At 35.8% G+C, this 17,457-nt stretch overlaps 1 protein-coding gene across 8 annotated transcripts in view; it reads right to left on the reverse strand.

Annotated features, from left to right (window-relative positions):
• The window catches only part of PDLIM5 (PDZ and LIM domain 5), a 219,392-nt gene that overhangs the window by 188,132 nt on the left and 13,803 nt on the right, over positions 1 to 17,457 (reverse strand). The window lies entirely within an intron of this gene.

Consider the following 17,457-nt stretch of genomic DNA (forward strand, 5'->3'; position numbering starts at 1 on the left):
TCTAATTCAGTAAGTCTTGAGTGAGGCACAGGAATGTGTATTTTTATTAAGAGCTCCAGTTAATTCTGACACATGTAGGCCAATAAATACTGTTCCAGAGACTCCCCTACACCACATGAAGTTTCTTAGCAAAGCACACACAGTCCATTTGCGAAGTAACCAAAGGAAAGCCTGAATACTCCCACCCCATGGTAGGAATGACTCCCATGTTAGGCATAGTCAATAAAGCAATTCCTGAACATTTGCAGCATGGGTCTAATAAACATAAAGGAGTCTCCATTCCTAATGAATATTTTAAGGGAGCACAGGCAGGCTAAAATCAGCAAGCAGAAACAGTGACTTTCTGGATATGTGCCATGTGCCATATTTCTTAGTGGCTGCATCTTAAGAAACGAATGGCCAGGCTGCAAGAGGTTAAGAAAGCTGCGAAAAACATGCAGAAACCAAACTGCAAGAATTTATCTGGATCAAAAGTTTTCTTCAACTTACTGTTCAGGAAGGGAACCAAATGATTCTTGATGATGTATTATATTCAAATTATACTGAAAATACACTGTTTTCTCATGACCTCTCCATCCCAGCTGGTCAAGTTCTACAATGACTTAAGTTCACGGACAAAATGTCCATCTGGGAGATACTAACAACTTTTAGTAAGAAAGGCTCTGGTGTGAGATAAAATGTTTCTTATGCAGTGAAGTTAGGATTATAATCAGCTGCACATACCAGAAAATCCTTCTAGGGTGCTTTTAGTAAAAAATAAATTATTTTCTTCATGTAAAGAGAAGGGCGAAGGTGGGCAGTCCAAGGCAGTTCCACAACAACATCACTGCCCCAGGTTCTTTTGTTCTTTCTCCTCAGCCACCCACATACGTAAATTTCACCTACTTTTTAATAGTCACAAATGGTAGAAAGTCCAAGCATTTTGTTCAGTTTCCTGACAAGGAGAAGAAGTAAATCAATAGGGAATAGAGGCACCTGACTCAGGGAAACAGAAATACAACCTAGCAACCATCCTTAGACTGCACTGCAATAACTCTACAAAGGCCAATCTCTTAGCTGGCCACCCTATCACTGTGCTTTCTTCTTAATTTATACTCTTAAAATTTAACTTTCCCTAAAAGTTAAATCTTATTCAACAAAAAGAAAAATGTTTTCAGTCATCACTTAACTCCATTTATCAACAAAAAACGAAGGATTTCAGGACAATCCAGAAGCAGCTTCTTAATGTTTTTCCTTCCTCTGTAAAATTACAGGTCACACGTAATGGAATTTGAGCCTGAAAGATAGAAATGCTGAGATGGCTAGACCATAATCTCAGATTGGTAACACACCTCACTAGCAGTGTGCTAGTAAAACTGTACTTCGCACAGAATGTACCTTGTTTTGGGAGACATGCAGATAATATATCTAAGGTTTCAAATTGGTCCCTCATGGGGTCACTGATTAGATTTCAACACAGGAGGTGAGTAGAGGGAATAAGGCAAAGAGGAATTAATATTAAAGCAGTGTTTCCTAATGTGTGGTACTCAAGATGAATTTAATTTGTTTTTAATGTTTATTTATTTTTGAGAGAGACAGAGAAAAAGAGCGCAAACAGGGGAGGGGCAGAGAGAAAGGGAGACACAGAATCTGAAGCAGGCTCCAGGCTCCGAGTTGTCAGCACAGAGCCCAACCGGGGGAGGGGCTCAAACTCACCAACTGGTAGATCCATGACCCGAGCTGAAGTCAGATGCTTAACTGACTGAACCACCCAGGTGCCTGCTCAAGATGATTTTAGATGATACACGGATGAAGAGTTTTATCCTAATATATACTCATCTTAACAGGTATTTTAAAATATAATAAGACATCAAAACCATTATCCCATAAATGTGAATGACTAGAATGAGAAGAATGGATTTTGTTAAAACAGGACAAGAGTAAGCAAATAATAAATTGAGAATATGACAAAAATCATGAACACAGTAAACAAAAGACAAATCTGAAAAGCACTCATACTGACCCAGCACTATATTTCTACAATAATAAAGTTATCCCTCAAAAAAATGTTTTATATAATACAAATGGCCCACTTACTTTAGCAAAAAATTGTAAGAAAAAACAAACTATCAAAGAAGTTATAGATTAAAATGGATTAAAGAAATTTATAAACGAATCCTAATCCTAAAAAATGGACCTTATCCAGATCTTGATTCAAACAGATTGTTAAAAAAATAATTATTCTTATAACACAAATATAGTAAAACTTTGGTTTGTGAGCATAATTCATTCCAGAAACATGCTTGTAATCCAAAGCACTTGTATGTCAAAGCGAATTTCAAGAACCATTGGCTCAGTTGTGATCATGTGACATTCAGTGCCTTGTACTACTTGTATTGCAAGACGTCGCTAGTTTATCAGTTAAAATTTATTAGAAATGTTTGCTCATCTTATAGAACAATTGCAGACCAAGTTACTTGCAATCCAAGGTTTTACTGTATATGTTTATGGATGACAATCAGGAAAATGAGAACTTTAAAGAGCTGATATTGGAAAACTGTTGTCAACTTTTCAGGGGTGATAAAGGCACTACAATTATGTTTTTAAAAAGAATTTTTACTGGGGTGACTGGCTGGCTCAGTCAGCTAAGCATGCAACTCTTGATCTCGGGGTCATGGATTCAAGCCCCATGTTGGGTGCAGCTATTACTCTAAAAAAATAAAGTAAAACTCTTAAAAAACAACAACAACAAGAATGTGCTTACTCTTTGAGCCACATACTGGAATATTTGGATGAAATAATATGATAGCTAGAATTTGCTTCAAAAGAACGCCAGAAGTGAAGGTAGAAGTCAATGAAAATATAGATAAAACGAAATTAATTTACATACTGAGTTGAACCTCAGTGATGGATACACTGGGCTCATTATATTATTCTACTTCTATAATGTTGAAATTTCTATGTCAAAAAGTTTAAATTTGTATTAATGCTTTAAGTTATTACCAGTTACACCAAAATTTAAAATTGTGACTAGAGAGGAAGTGAAAACAAATCTCATACTTAAACTAAAAATGAAGGGCTAGTTTTTCAGAATCTTTTCTGATAAATAATGCACTTTAAATTCATCTCTCCCACCTTCCCTTACAATCCACTTTTTTAAAAAAATGCTAACTTAACTACTGTTACTCTACAAATGTCTTAATAATATGTATTTCATAAGCAAATAAAATAAAAAGTGATGCCCTCTCTACTTACTTTCAGAGTTTCAACACTTTCAAGTCAATAAGCATCATGAGAAAAGCTAAGGAGTTAATTATTAAGTAAACAACCTTTCCTTTCTTCTGACATTCTTTTACTTCCCTACTAAATTTAGACAATGTTCCACACCACAATTAGCAGATTAATATAATTACAGCAATTGATTTTAAAAGGCCACGTTCAAAACACATTAGACACCGATTACTCAACACAGGCACTCTATTCTCCAACAATTAAACTAAAAAATAAAAATCACAACAGTTGTTTGTGAACCCGCACATAAAAAGTAATTAACAGAGATGCTATGCATCAATATTGAACTTATAGCTATTTGTTTGTTAGTATCAAACGGTCTTAAAATTAACCTAAATCACAATATGACATCTGAGACTTTTTAATTAAAAAAAAAAAAAAAAAAGTAGGTAAGGGGCACCTGCTGGCTCAGTCAGTAGAGCAAATGAACTTTAATCTCAGGGTTCAAAGTTCGAACCCCACACTGGATACAGAGATTATTTAAACATAAAATCGAAAATAAATAAATAAGCAAATAAATGGAGGTGAAATGTCTTCGGGTAACCACTTCACACATGTTTTTAAAAATAGAAGTACAGGGGCGCCTGGGTGGCTCAGTCGGGTAAGCATCCGACTCAGTTTTGGCTTGGGTCATGATCTCGCAGCTTCGTGGGTTTGAACCTCAAACTGGGCTCAGCACTGGCAGTGCAGAGCCTGCTTGGGATTCTCTCTCTCTCCCTATCTCTCTGCCCCTCCCCCAACTGCACTATCTCTGTCTCTCTCAAAATAAATAAATAAACATAAAGAAACAAACAGAAGCACATTTTAGCCAATAAATTAAGGAATTAGCAAGGATGATACTTCAAATAAAATTTGTAATATAACTATAGGTCAATATCTACCAAATTTAAAGAAATCCGACATAGGGCAATTTAAAAAGAAAAGATCAAGATTCTCAAAGCATAGATAATCTTTATTTAAAAAGAAGTAAACTATCTTAATTGGCATTAAAATAATGCATCACCCCATACCAAAAATAATTCTAGGTGGATTACAGAGTTTAAAAATGTTGACAACCTAGAAAAAGCAAATGACAGGACAGAATATTTATTAAATAGCTCAAGGGAACTGACTTTCTAATCTTTGAAGACATTAAAAATAAATAAATGAACAAAAAATACGAAATGAAAATGATAAATTCTTGTTGTCAAAAATATATAAACAATAAAAATGAACTGGCAGAAATATATGCAGCAAATGTAGTAACACTTAAACAGTACTAATAATAAAGGGTTCCTGAAAACTGAAACCATATACATCGTAATTATTTCCATCTTCTACGAGTTTCCTGAGCCATGGGAGGAGTGTCTTCGAATATGAAAGCATGAATATTACCAGTTTCCAAGGGGAAAAAAATCATTATTTTTGTATTATCTATACTGGTCACATTTGTCTCTTTGCTCTCAGATCAATACTCTGCCTTTCTTTGCTTCTCTCTCTCTATGTCAAGGAACTACATTCCCCAGGCTCCCTTGCTCTGGCTTTTGGATAAGTCCCACGAATAAGAGAGGCAATGGCTGAGCCCTGGGGGATAGGAGAGAACCCCTGATATTTCTCCCCTTTCTACATCTTTTCTGTGGTTCTACCTCTAGTTAGTCAGCCCCTGGCTTCATGGTCCCACTCTGGACCCTCTCTGTGGTTTTAGCCACACATCCCCCATGCCCCACCTCTGGTAACATCACATCTTCCCATTGTCTCTCTTGGTCCTAAAGATGGCAACCGTTTCCTACTGTTGCTCATTTGTAGACAACCTTGCCATACCCTGCTGAGTTTCTTTTCTCAACTAAAATGTGTTTACGAATTCCTTGTATTAAAATTTCCTATTTAAAACACCTAATGTGTTTTCATTTTCCTACCTGGGCCCTGATTCATTTAGTTCCTCAAAGCAAGGAGTTAATGAGAGATTTCACAGAAGTTGGTAATTCAAAGCAATGTTTACTGAACCTGGGGGGGGGGGGGGGGGGGCGGGGGCGGAAGAGGGGAACAAAACACAAAAAATTTAAGATACGTGAATTACCCATGATGTGGAATCACTTAACACTAATGTATATTCTCTAGGGACCACATTTATCTAAAAAGTCATCATGGTAAGTAAAAAAAGAAAAAAAGTAGTACCTTAAAAAGTATGTATAAATAAATAAATACATAAATACATCAGTAAATAAAATGTTTTTAAAGAACTTAATAAAAACCATGGCTGCTGATTTAGTAATCCACTATTAAATGAGGTTTAAGGTCTAGCTTCCTGGGAAACTCCTAACTTTTTCCCTTCTTCTCCCTCCTCCCACTAGCATTTTCTCCAGAAACAAGAAAAATTCAAAAGCTGCTGAAAGACAATGGAAAGTTTTATTCAGAAGCTTAAAAATTAGCTTCTTACAAGTTTTGCCAGAATGTTTCTGCCAAGGTTAAAAACTCTGAATCAAAGCAAAGACAAATATCATAAAATGATGACAATATGAGTGAAAACAGATAAAAAGGTTACATGAGAAAAACATCACAATAGGATAGAATAATTTATCTATAAGTTATCCATATCTTAATATAAGGTGGAATAATTTAAGAATGGTTTAGCATCTCATTATGAATTGCCTTGAAAACAACCCAATATACAAAGATCCTCCACCATCTCCCATCAAACTCCCTTAAAGGGTCATTCTGACTAACAAATAATGGGAAAGAAATGGACTAAGAAAAATGTAAAAAAAAAAAAAAAAAGTATACTGGAATAGTGGTTGGTGTGTGTTTTGCAAAATCAAAGACATCACTGTCTCTAGAAATCACTGATATTATAAATTTCAACCACTTGCCTCAAGTTTCTGCTCATAGCCTAACACTTCCAGCCAGACTGAGTTCACTAAGACCTGGTATAGGTGTAATACTACATTAAACCATATTCTACTGGGTACAGTAACCTTCTTTAATTTCTTTTTTGCCTAACCTACTATCAAAAGTGAAATGCTGTATACTTAACCACAAAAATGAAGCCATAACAAGATAGATTCATTTGATTAGTAACTTTTCATTGATTTTAAGGAGGTTCATAAAAATCTATACTAAAGTAAAATTTTGCAAACATATGTAACCATAAGCCAAATTTTCTTAAATTTTTTGTTTCACTACATTTTATCTATTCCAGGTCACCTTTTTTTAATGTTGATTTTTTGAGAGACAGAGTGTGAGCGGGAGAAGGGCAGAGAGAGAGAGGGAGACAGAAATCAAAGTAGGCTCCAGGCTCTGAGCTGTCAGTACAGAGCCCAACACAGGGCTCGAACCCATAAACTGTGAAATCATGACCTGAGTCGAAGTCAGATTCTTAACCCACTGAGCCAAGCGCCCCTCTAGGTCACTTACACAAACCACTTTAAAATGAAAAACTAAAAGTCATAGTTTCACTCTCTTCTCTCAAATTTCAACTTAAAAAAACAAAACAAAACAAAACCTATAAACATGAAAAAGTCAAAAAGGCCAATTACAAAAAAGGAAGTGTGTCTCAAATAACACAAGCCACTTTTAATGCTTTAAGATGCTTAAACAAAGAAATCAAGAAAATGTTCCGTAAGGTTACAGAGCGCATCTCCAGGCTAGATTACAGGCCAAAATTCACTTTACTTGTAGTAAGAAAAAGTGGGAACAGAGGTTTGGGCTATCTACAACAGTGACACTCTTACCCATCCAAGGTAAAACATTTAAATACTGGGACTGCAAATAACATCCAATCAGAAATAATGTGTTAGAAAACTGTAAGGAAACGAGGTAGCTAATTCCAGATGGTCAGAAGTAAAACACAGCACTGGCTTCCTCATGTAGATGTATGCTATGTAGGCACTTTGACCACCAATATGTGAAAAATCAGGCTTCAGAGTGTTAACCATTTCATATGACATTGGCAAGTGATCCATACTTCATACCAAGAAATATGTAGGCATATTTATGACATTTTGATTTTAGTTTATATATTAAATACTTTATGAATTACCTAGCAGCTTAAAAGACCTAGGAGCAATATATAAAGTTTTTGTGGGATGTATGTGTGTTTAAAGAGAAGGCAGATTATAATGCCTTAGAATTACTGAACTAGGAGGTAGTTTGCCAATTCTGACAAACTTTCCACTATCTTTAAATACAGAAGCTATTCCCTGGTAAATCTTCCAGTTTAGTTAAGAAATCACATTACCATAACCACCTCAAGCCCTAAAGTTAAATTTTAGTTTTCATAATGTCAAGTAAAAGTCTGTAATAATCTGCTGTCTACTCATTCCTGTCCAAATGCTATTAAAATTTCTCTGGTCCCCAAAACCAAGAGCACACTGTATACACTGTATGATAGCTAACTTGACAATAAATTTTTAAAAAAATTATTTTTCTCTGAGAACTTCAAGGAAAAAAAATCTTTTTAAAAAATGTGTATCTGTAATATTTATAAGAAATAAGGTCTTATAAATAATCATTTTCTGTTGATCAAATAAAAGTCACAACAACTTCTACCATCCTGTATGTGCTATTTATGAGATGAATTTTTTAAAAAGTCCAGCAGTTCAATATACTGTTATTTTTTCTTTTTTCTTAAACCATCTTAACCATTTTTAAGGGAATAGTTCCATAGTGGTAAATACATTCACATTATTGTGCAACAGAGCTCCAGAATTCTTTCAAATTGCAAAACTGAAATGTTATACCTGTTAAACAATTCCCCATTTCCCTTTCTTCCCAACCCTGGTCACCACTGGTTTTTATTTTTTAAAAATCTTCCTTTTTAAAGACCATGACTTTATAAGATTAAAAAAAAAAAAAATCAAACCCAAAGCAAATAATAATCATTTCCGGTGGAAACCAAAATTGACCATGAAACTCAAGTATACTGCCATCTACAAAAACCTACATCATCAAAAATGAAACAAGCACAAGACCTTATTTAAACAGCCTAATAAGTCAACTTCCAAATTTTGTTGAAGAAAATACTTACTTCACAAAATCTTTGAAAAATAAGTTTAAAATTGTTATCAATCTAGAGGAGTAACTCATCTGTGTTATATTTGGAGCTTTACCATTAATTAGATTGAATTAATAAAGTAGTTCTCCATTAGAATAAATCTTTCCTTTACATAACAGTCTCCTTTGGGGCGCCTGGGCGGCTCAGGTCATGATCTCACAGTTCGTGAATTCGAGCCCAACATCAGGCCCTGTGCTGACAGCTCAAAGCATGGAGCCTGATTCAGATTCTGTGTCTCCCTCTCTCTGCCCCTCTCTCACTCACACACTCTGTCTCTCTTGCTCTCAAAAATACACATTTAAAAAAAAACCAAGTCTCCTCTGATGAGAAAATTTGTTTCTAATGTTTCTTGCCCCTTCTTCAGACAAATAAAAACGGTGGGGTTTCACTGATGCAAAATGTCATACAGCTGATTATGAAACGTTTAATTGGGAAACTGTCTAGCGATGATAAAACTTAAATCTTAAAAAGAATGAAGGTTTAATGATGATAATAAACTGAAAACTCTTTGGGAAAACTGCCCTTCCTGAAGAAACTATTCAATAAGCTATTTTTATTTAAAATTCCAATCTAATGACTAGAACAAAAGCCAAGACAATTGGTTTATGGTTACCAGTTCAACTGATAAGTTAGAGGACTTTAAAAGGTTACTCCTGCCAGGTATAAATGAAACATTTTCATGATCATCCACTCTTTTTTCTGTTTGTTTCTTTTTTAAGTAGGCTCCATACCCAATGTGGACCTTGAACTCACATCCCTGAGATCAAGAGTCACACACCTGCCAGGCGCCCCTCATGATCATCTACTGTAACAAGACCAGGAAATGTTTCTGAAAATAAAACTTAAAAAGGCAATTTCAAATATTTTTTTGAAAATTCCCAAAACAGACTAAATGATTTTCCATATTCATATGCCTCTAATAATCTGCATGTTACTTTAATGATTACCCAAAGATACTAAAATTCCTCTATCTCCATTACAAAGCTGAAAAACAAGGATAAAGACAAAATCTTGGAGTAAAGACAAAAATAACTTTGTTTGTTTCACCTTACTTTTCAAAGTGAATATTAATTGTAAGGGTGACAGCAATAGTCATCACTCCATAAAAGTTATTATTACTGAACTATATACATGTATGTAATCTGACCCCACTTCTCATTTATAATCAGTTACTCCTGCTACATATAAACAAAAATACTAAGCATATACAAATACCAATGTTCACAACCTTTTAAACCTCAAATACTATTGAAACTTAACATCAGTCCTGAATAAAATAACACTGCAATCAGCAGACTCTTCAGACTTCAGAGAAACCACTTACTGTGTACCACAGTAGTGTGTACTATGCTACAAAAAAAAACAAAAACTCTCGCTATACTGACATGGTCTTATTTTAATCTAAAGGCAAAATGCTTCTTTCCTCTCAACTAAACTGCTGTAGATTTTAATACAATCTATGTTGGGAAATAACTACCCTCAATTCTCTAAAATCATCTTCTACCACCATCCTTTCAGTCCGCTCCAGCCACTGAAGGCTTACCTGTAAGTTCCTCAAACATACTAAGTAAACACTCCTCTCGGGGTCTTTACTCTTTGCCCAAAATGCTCTTCCCCAACTTCATCCAAGTATCTGCTCAAAAAGCCTTATTTGTTCACTTCCTATAAATTAGTAATTCCCCATCAACCGCCACTCCCTTTCCCTACACTCCTGTGTTTTGCCCCCAAACTATTTAACACCAACTATTTTTTATTTGCCTATTGTCTCTTTTTCACTCCCCTAAATTACAGGTCTGAGAGAGCACAGACTTTATTTTACTCACACGGCTGTATTCTCAGTGCCTAGGACAGTGCCTGGCATGTAAGTGATGTTCGATAAATATTTACGGAATAAGTAAATAAACTAATGAATGAGCAACAAGGATTTATATTCATTTGTACAGCTGAAGTTCAGAGTGGTTAGATCTTACATTTCATAAAATGCATAGAGCGTGTAAATAAAAAAAATAGTATGACAGCATACAGATCTCCTAACTTTGTCTACAGACGGCTACATTTAGATCAGGCACCCATGCCATGTCCAGTTCTCTACAATCAGAAAACTAAGATGGCACAGTGAGGACAGAGCTCTACACACAAAGGCTGCTGAACTGCAAAAACTCCTGAAAAGAGACAGTACAAATGGCACACGCATTTCTTAGCTTGTGTAGCCTACGTTTCACTTGCATGTTCTCTTATAATCATACTTATCCTTCACTGGAGGAAAAAAAAAAAAAAAAAGAAATTCTCCCCTATAGCAACTGCCTTCACCAGCAATATAGCTTATCATGTCACTTTAAAAGAATTAAAAAAAAAAGAAAGAAAAGAAAATCTCTAGTGAATAGTAATCACTGTAGAAAGAATATCTAATTGGAGGTATTACTAGTATCCATTCTCTTTTTAAAACCCTTTGAGAGTTTATGCAAGATCTGACAGACGGAAGAAGGAAATGGCCCACTCATTTAACAAATATTTATTATCCACGTTCTATAAGATAACTTCAAGAAATAATTCAAACCACAGGGGATGTGTTTGTGTGTGTTGTGTAGGATGGTGCTTCTAAAAAATCCTATGTAAAAACCCCAAAATATAAAACTTCTTCAGAAAAGAAAGGCACAACTGAGTTTTGAAGATGATGTTATCAAAGAAGTGATTGATCTAGAATTATTTCAAAAATAGAGTCAAAACTGCTTCAGCTAGAGATTAGCAGTAAGTATTTATTACCATCAGGTAACTTTTTTAAGATTTTGTTTTTTGTTGTTTTGTTTTTTCCATTTCATTTATTTTTATTCTTTGTTTCTAGTTTTTTATTCAAATTCTTGTTAGTTAACATATAGCATAATATTCGTTTCAGAAGCAAAATTTAGTGATTCATCACTTACATATAACACCCAATGCTCATCACATCAAGTGCCCTTCTTAATACCCATCACTCATTTAGCCCATCCCCCTACGCACCTCCCCTCCAGCAACCCTCAGTTTTTTCTCTATAGTTAAGAGTCTCCGGGAGCCTGGGCGGCTCAGTATATTAAGCGCCTGACTCTTGCTTCAGCTTAGGTCACAGTTCTCACAGTTCTCATGGTTCTGAGTTTGAGCCCTACATCAGGCTCTGTGCTAACAGCAGGGAGGCTGCTTGGGATTCTCTATCTCTCCCTCTCTTTCTGCCCTTCCCCAACTTGCGAGGTCTCTGTCTCTCTCAAAATAAATAAATAAACATAAAAAAAAAAAAAAGAGTCTCTTTTATGGTTTGCCTCCCTCTCTTTAAAGATTTTACTATTTTTAAGTAATCTCTACACCTGACATGGGGCTCGAATTTACAATCCCAAGAACAAGAGTCACATGCTCCACCAACTGAGCCAGCCAGGTACCCCATGATAAGGTAACTTTTATTATTATTAGAGAATTTTCACAAAGTTCTTACTATGAGCCAGGTACATTACATGTATTACTTTATTTAATTCAACAGCGCTATGATGTAAATATTTTACATCCATTTGACAGTTGAAGAACCTGGGTACAGTTATTTATATATATTTATTTATATATATATATATATATTTATATATATATATATATCTTAATTTCAAATATATATATTTGAACAAATATATATATCTGTTAATTTCAGAGCTAGGATTCACATGCACACACTAAGAGCTTGCACTTAGTAACTACACTAAACAGCATGTTAAACACTGTTCACTAAAATTATAATCTTAAAATGTTATGTTGGGAGAAAATATAAACCCTACAAAAAAAAAATCACTGTAAAAAACAGTCAATAAAAAATACAATGCTAGTATATTAGCTTTGGTAATAAAATATTCATAGATGTTTGACCATTCATTACTATATGATCGTAATTGCCTAAAGTGTTCTTTAAGGCTAAAAATTAATTATTATTAGGTTACTTTATTTACTTTTTTTAATGTTTATTTATTTTGGAGAGATAGACAGAGACAGAGCATGAATGGGGGAGGGGCAGAGAAAGAGGGAGACAGAGAATCTGAAGCAGGCTCCAGGCTCTGAGCTGTCAGCACAGAGCCTGATGTTGGACTCGAACTTGTTAACTGCGAGATCATGACCCGAGCAGAAGTTGGATGCCCAGACGACTGAGTCACCCAGGCGTCCCAGGTTACTTAAATGTTAAGATAATATCATCATGGGGCATCTGGGTGGCTCAGTCGGTTAAGCGTCCGACTTCGGCTCAGGTCATGATCTCGCGGTCTGTGAGTTCAAGCCCCGCATCGGGCTCTGTGCTGACTGCTCAGAGCCTGGAGCCTGTTTCAGAGTCTGTGTCTCCCTCTCTCTGACCCTCCCCCGTTCATGCTCTGTCTCTCTCTGTCTCAAAAATAAATAAACGTTAAAAAAAAAAAAAAAGATAATATCATCAAGAAAACTGTATCTAAAATTTTATACTAGTGCATTCTTTTATCATATTTAATGTACTACGGATAATTCGTAAGTTGGTTGTAAAGCATGATTTTGTAAATATAACCCAAAACTCACAGGAAAGCTCATTCTTGTCTTGAATTTATAAAAAACTAATCTAAGTATGAAGTATGAAGTTACATCATCTACGAAGGCACTGTCATTTATTACTGCAGACTTACATTTATATGATAGCGATGACACTCTCAGTTTATCCATTACCAATGTGTCTACTAAATTATCAACGGGCAACTGCTCTTATTAGATGTTAACCCTACCCAAAGTAACCTCTCTGAAAGATTCAGAAATGAAAAACATTAAATCTTATAAACTCCCTCCACTTAAGATAATTAAAGGTCACAAAACATAACTTTTGACCTTGGGTGCTTCAACCAACCAACAGCTAAAGCATTCTTTTTAAAAATAGATACATTTTAAAACCTTTTTCAGCTCAACATATGGGACCTAGAATAAACATCCTAACACTCACTTTATCTCTGAGGCATACTCTAACAAAAGTGTTAATCAACATAATTTGTAAACAACTCTTCAGTGTGTATGCAACATTTCTTTATTAAAATAGAAGAGGTCATAACATCACAAGGAAATGAAAACAGAAGCCATCTGGGCAACAAGCTGCTTGTCTTACAGTGATAAAAAAATTAAAAGAACACAAAACAGAAAAAATGTAATCAGTGAGTAAATAACAATGAAAAAATAATAATGTATATGCTGTAACAATAAATAACTTTTCAAAACAAACATATTGAGTATTTTACTTCGGAAGAGTCACTTTGGCAGGGTATACAGTTAATCCTTTTTTTCTTTTTTTTTTTTTACCAAAACCAATTTATAAAACACACCAATTTGGGGCGCCTGGGTGGCTCCGTCAGTTAAGCACATTGGGCTCTGTGCTGACAGCTCAGAGCCTGGAGCCTGCTTTGGATTCTGTGTCTCACTCTCTCTCTCTGTCCCCCACCGCACTCACACACATGTGTGCTCGCTCTCTCTCTCTCTCTCAAAAATAAATAAAAATATTTTTAAATAAATGAATAAAACATATCACTTTGTAGATATGGTAAGGTCACAATAGTTAGTAACCCACTCTCTCTAGCTCAGCTCTAATCCAAAGGAATCAGGATCCTCTAAAATCTCCAAGAGTGGTCCTATGATTGCTTCCAAGGTTATCCTCCTCAAGCACCCTGAACCTCGTCTCTCATTCTGACACTAGATGCACCTCATCTCACTCCACTTTCCTCCTTGCTCACTGCACTGTGGCACACTAGCCTCTTTTCTATTCCCTGAACACACCAAGCTCTTTCCTGTCTCAAGGTTTTTGCACTTCCCATTCTGTCTGCAATACTGTCCTCCTGGCTCTTCCCATGACTGGCTTCTTATTCTTAAGTTAATGTCACCTCCTCAGTCAGAAGGACCTTTCTTGACCCCCAATTTAAAGTAAAACCCTTGGGGCACCTGGGTGGCTCAGTCAGTTAAGTGTCTGACTTCAGCTCAGGTCATGATCTCATGGTTGGTGAATTCTAGCTCTCCATCAGACTTGCTGCGGTCAGCACAGAGCCCACTTTGGATCCTCTGTCCCCCTGTCTCTCTGCCCACCCCCACTCTCAAAATAAACATTTAAAAATAAAGTAAAACCCTTACCACCCCAGACACTCAACCTTTTTCCCCAATTATTCCCTAGCATATCGCCTTATTAATTTACATTGCTTATTTGTTTATATATTTTGAGTTACCAGTCCCATTTACTAGAATATGAGGTCTATAACACAAAGGACTTCGTTTTGCTTATCACTGTATTTTCAGTATCTAGGCCAGTACTGAGCACACAGCAGATGCTCAATAATGATAATGAAAAAATAACTCCAAGTCCAGATGTTGGTATGGCAAATTCTGCCCGCCACTGCCTCTTCGTGTGTCTCCTCCATGGATTCTACAGATCCTCCTCTAGAAGTTCCCTGCTATCCTAACACGGGTTACATGGTCAACACACATTATTGTGTTCTCTTCCTGATCTGATTACATGTAAGTCCTCTCCTATGCCTAAGCTCGTTCACATATTTCATATCACATTCTGTGTGCCTTTATGTTAGAAAATAGAGAACCACCCTCTGTACCCAAAACCTAGTACACAGTAAGAGATCAATAAATAGGTGTTGAGTCACTCCTTACCATCTCTGGACTCTGGCACAAATCACTCAGGAGAAAGGCAGTGCTAGAAGATACCCTGCTATACCATGAATTTACCCATCTCTCATAAAAGATAGCAAAAATAACAAAAATCTCCAGAGACTATGCTTGAATACACTCAATTATCTGTTTCCTAAATTCCTTGCCATGAGGTTCCTTGATCTTTCACACAAGCAGCACACACCCATACACACACCCCTGCCCTCTTCGGCTCTGCTAACCTCCACGTATGTCCAGACAAGCCTCAATTTACACATGTACAAAGCATAAGCCAGTTTTAGTTTTCTTTCTCTTTCTCTTTTGTTTAAAAATTTCAAACAGTACAAAAGCATACAGAGAAAACACTGATGGTTCCATTAAGCCCACTGCTCAGAGCAGCTTCTAAACCCCACACTATCCAGTCATACAAAAATAAGCTTCCTGACTTAATAACTATACTTTTGCATTGGTCTTAATCAGTTCTGAGAGTCACACATAAGAAGACATTTAAAAACTTCTAAAAGCATGTGCCCAAGGGTGTGAAGACAGAGGCAAAGTGCCATGAGAGAAACATTTGAAGAAATGGCTTCCTACAGAATATCCACAAGACTCCAAGGGAAATACAACTCGGTCACTATTTGAAAGGCTGTTATCCTTTGTTGTGCATAGCACTAAAGGAGAGAAGCAGAATCATCGGGTCAAAGTTACAGAAAACAAATTCTGACTGGCACAGAGAAAGACTGTACCTTGGGAGGCAGGGGGTTATCACATGATGTAACCTCTGGGACATTTCCTAGAAAGTCAAAGCCTAACTAGAACTAAAAACAAGGAACACCAAAATGCTTCATCAGTTAATTCTATCAATTATGTACATTAACAGACAAATATACAGGAAACTTGATTGAGATTGCAACCCGGCTTCCCATCTGTCCTCTATTATCATTATGATCATCAGTCAACAGCTAATGAACACAAATTGGGAATTCCAGCATGATCTTGAGTAAATAAGACTCACAGTGTAAGGGGTTTTTTTCCTGGTAAGAGAGTTTACAATTTAACAAAGTATATGACCTATTTATATGTACTTACATATATTGCTGTGAAACCTAATATGAAGACCAAAAGTCTGTAGTATTCTCTGGTTCATGGGATTAAAAAAACTGTAACTAGTTCTTTTTAACATGTTACCACTTTGATTTAGCAATGAGGTATAAAATAAAACCAAGTATAGTCAAAAATTCCTAAAAAAGTCTTTGGTAAATTTAACATTATTAACTTTTATAGTATTAAAATATTATAATTAGTATGTCAACTTCAATCCTCTAAAACTCTTTGTCACAAAGATACTTAAAACATTGTAAACAGGGGTGCCTGGATAGCTCATTTGGTTGAGTATTCAGCTCTTGATTTCCACTCAGGTCATGATCTCACAGTTCATGAGATCAAGCCCCACGCGTCTGGCTCCATGTGGACCCTACGTGGGATTCTCTCTCTCCCTCTCTCTTTGCCCCTCCCCTGCTCAGGGCATTGTGCTCTCTCTCTCTCTCTCTCAAAATAAATAGAAAATCTTCAAAAAAAAAAAAACTAATAAAACACTGTAAACAGAACTAAACTCTGATTGTCATTTATTTACAAAAATAATTTGACCTATGGTGATTGAACTCTGAAAACTGAGAAAAGACTGATGGTTGAAGAAAAGTCGATCTACCACGTTGTTTAGTCAAGGACAGTTCCAATGTAACTTAGCCTCAGCCTTTTTGCTGAAATGACCTAACAAAAGGTCTACAGTAAAAATGTTTTCTAAAAAAGCAATACCATACATGGTTCCCAAATATTAGTGTACAAAATGGAACGCAAACGGTAGATGAGAAATATCCAGACAGCATGTAAGAATCCTTAAACATCCTGAATTCAAAGTCTAGGGCCTGAAATCTACATTTGTAAAATTTCTTAGATCGGCTTTGATAATCACTTTGGAAAGCAGTCATTTTTTTTTTTTAATAATCTCAGTTATTCCCATTTATACAAGTCTTTGATTCTCCAGCATGTATTGTCTCTTTAAGAAATACACACATGGGAGATAGAAGAAGAAGAAAGAAGAAGAAAGAAGAAAGAAGAAGAGAGAAGGAAGGAGGGAGAAGGAGGGAGAAGAAGGAGAAGAAGGAGAAGAAGGAGAAGAAGGAGAAGAAGGAGAAGAAGGAGAAGAAGGAGAAGAAGAAGAAGAAGGAGAAGAAGAAGAAGAAGGAGAAGAAGAAGAAGAAGAAGAAGAAGAAGAAGAAGAAGAAGAAGAAGAAGAAGAAGAAACAACAACACATTCACGAACTTGGCCGTCAGTAGTTAAAACTGTCATCTATTCCCAGAAAAGAGAGAACCTGGTTAAAAAAAGCATTATTACTACTCCGTTTGATTTCAAATCCTAAGCCTAATCAATTACCATCTGTGTAACTCTGGGCATGTTATTTAACTTCTTCCTCCCTCAGTTTCTTCATCTATAAATCAGAGAT

The sequence above is a fragment of the Panthera leo genome, chromosome B1 (genome assembly GCF_018350215.1).
Source record: "Panthera leo isolate Ple1 chromosome B1, P.leo_Ple1_pat1.1, whole genome shotgun sequence".
In the NCBI taxonomy this organism is placed as follows: Eukaryota; Metazoa; Chordata; class Mammalia; order Carnivora; family Felidae; genus Panthera; species Panthera leo.